This window comes from Hipposideros armiger, unplaced genomic scaffold, assembly GCF_001890085.2.
Source record: "Hipposideros armiger isolate ML-2016 unplaced genomic scaffold, ASM189008v1 scaffold_762, whole genome shotgun sequence".
NCBI classification, from domain to species: Eukaryota; Metazoa; Chordata; class Mammalia; order Chiroptera; family Hipposideridae; genus Hipposideros; species Hipposideros armiger.
In genome coordinates this window covers 196,309-199,314 of record NW_017732112.1, presented here as the reverse complement: position 1 = coordinate 199,314, position 3,006 = coordinate 196,309, and positions in this window count along the sequence as shown.

Here is a 3,006-nt window from a genome sequence, read left to right as displayed (position 1 = left end):
TTCCTAACAAGCTTAGATACACAGCTATGAATAAATGCAGAGAGATGTGCAAATCAGCCCAGTCCACAGCCACGATTCTACCACCCACTGCTCATCACCCTGGCAGTGTCCTGAAATTAGTTTCCTTCCAACCAAGGAAATGCACACCTCCGGTCCCATCCCAGGTCAGCCTCTATTTGCTCAGTCACGTTAGCTATCACGCTGGCCACTCCTTTCATAAACCATCCCCACGACTTTTATTTTTTTCTCACCACAAAATGGTTTTCTGATTTGTCCCAGTGGTAGCATATTCTAAAAAGAACGTCTTTTTTGTCTTCCTTTTTTTTCCCAGTCAATCTTGTTTAAAGAATGCTTCTCTTAAAATCTGCCTATTTGTAAGATCTGAATGTGCAATGATCATTTATGATCCAGTGTTGAGGTTTCTACGTATAAAATTATGATATAGGATATTTATGGTTGGAATTTGGAAATGAAATAGTAGTAGAAAAGCTAATGCTCTAATTAATGATATCTCAAATAATGACCTAGAAATTAGTAAAAATGATAAAACCAAATAAATACTCTTCATTAGACTTCTAAAGTGGTGTAACCAAGGAATATACCTACGTTCAGGGTTGTAGCAGGTGTTCTCTCATTTTATCATCTCACGGACCGAAGGACCCTTTCTGCACCACAGAACCCCCAACAGTCCTCCTCAGGATCATTAGTGAGTCAACGCAAATGCACCACAATTTTCCTTCTGCAATCTTTCCAACATCACATTTTTACTGCCACATCCAGCCTGTGTGGGGAGAAGGTGGTTTTCCCCGACGTGCTTTGCAATTATTGGTGACACAGGTAGGGCATCTTAGTGTGTGTGCAGGACAGCCATGCTAAATGCTGGTTCTCTAGGGCATCCTGTGCTCCAGGGAAAAGAAAACGATCTCTCACTCTAACCGTGGGAAGTATCACTTCTTGTGTGAAAACTCAAGCAGCGATCCCGCTAAATCCTGCACCAGCCCTGTGAACATTACTGAATAGCGTAGGTCAGAAACGTATTGTTTAATTATGTTGTGTTTGCATTCGTGGAAACTCCATCCTAGTATTTAGATAGAACAAAATGATTAATAATGGCAATTCAAGAGAGTGGATTTAATAGCCCACATAACACAGAAAGCCTAGCATTTGCTCTTGCAAAAGACGAGCAGCATGGGCTTTGGAATTTATAGAGATATGTTAGGCCTGTAAATAATTCCGTCTCAAAATAACGTGTTCATATTTTCAGATATGTTCCCTATATGTCTACTTTTGTATAACCAGTCACTTGTGTTTATAATATCATTATCCCACTTTCAAATTCTGTTTTAGTAACCATAACATTTGTGCTGTTAGCATTTTTCTGGAATCAATAATGCTTCCCGCTGCTGTGCAATAGTGTCTCGTTGATTTTTACTGAACACATTGTCCTCCTGTGGCTTGAAATGCTGCATAATTCTGTCTTTTGCTCACCAATTCCACTCACCACTTAGGCTTCTTGGTTTCACAGCCAGTGTTCCCTGAGTCACAGTTTAGCAAGTTACTGTTCACAAAAATAAAACTGCTAAAGTAAAAAGTGCTTTTCAAGAAAAGAATCTGCACTCGTGCTGGAATAACAGCAGACAAAGTGGCTTAACAAGCACTTTATAACCTTTCATTTTGTATTTTTCCAAAGTGGCTCACCCTCCTCTTTCGCCCATACTCACCCTTGGTCCCTATGCCTCCAATTTCCCACTTAGTGAATTACCACAAATTAACTAATGTTAGGACATGTTTATTCTTTTTCCACTCGCTCTTCTTTTCCTCCTGTTCCTTGTAACTCAATTCTTAACAGGTAGAATGCGTTCGGAGGACGTGCTGGCAACATAGAACAAATGCTTTAAAGGAGAGCGTATATATTAACTTAGTAATCAGAGTTCTTAACATTTATCTTAAGAAAATAATCAATAAATTCCAGCATGCTTCTTAACAAGTGGATGATAACAGTTCTTTCCACCTCCCATATTCTCTCATGAAGGAAACAATCCAAATGCTGAAGAATATAAAAATAAAATTTAATTTTAAAAGGCATAGCACATACCAAACAATGTACTGCCAATGCTTGCTTAAAAATTTGCAATGTGAACATATATGGACATACACACACACACACACACACACACACACATATGTGAACAAGTCCAGTCCATAGAGTTACTACAAAGACTGGTTTACAAAGCTCTATTTATACTATACATTGTTTAAAATTTATTGTATCTATATAACATATACATATATAAATATACATATAGATACGTATATAGAGCATATTTACATAATGGTCAATATATAAAACATACACATAATAAAGGCTAGAATCCAACTTATCTTTATGTATTATTGTTGTGCTAAACTTTAAAATATTTTCCAAGATTCAGACTGAAAGAAAATAGATACTGTATTTGGGTAGTTGTAACGGGGGAACACCTAAACATGGGGAATTAAAGGGACTTTGTAGAAAAAGAAATAAAGTTCATGTTATCACCACAAATTGGTTTCACTTTAATCAGACAGGTATCTCAAAGCTCATTTTCTTTGTGATTTGACCCATGCAAGGTAGTTAGTTTTTGTTTTCAGAATTGTTGACTCAAAGAAGGAATTTAGAGCTAGTGGGTTAGACCTTAATACTAGGGAGCAAGTGGTGGAAAATGTGACAGTTCTCCACGTGGACATATTGCTGGATTGTAGGATTGTAGATACTTTTTATTATCTGCTTTATAGTTCTTCATTTCCTGAAGAGTTTTCAAAGGGAAAGTATGTGTTTTACAATAAAAATATTTTAATAAAATCACACATGTATTATTTTCTCTGGAAAAAAATATATCTTGAAACCAAATTGGGCATATTCAGCAATGAAAAGGGTTGTCTCATCCAGCAAAATGTGTGCGCAGGCGGACCATTCATTGGCTACTACTGTGAAACTAATCGTAAACTTAAAAAATTAATTTTTTT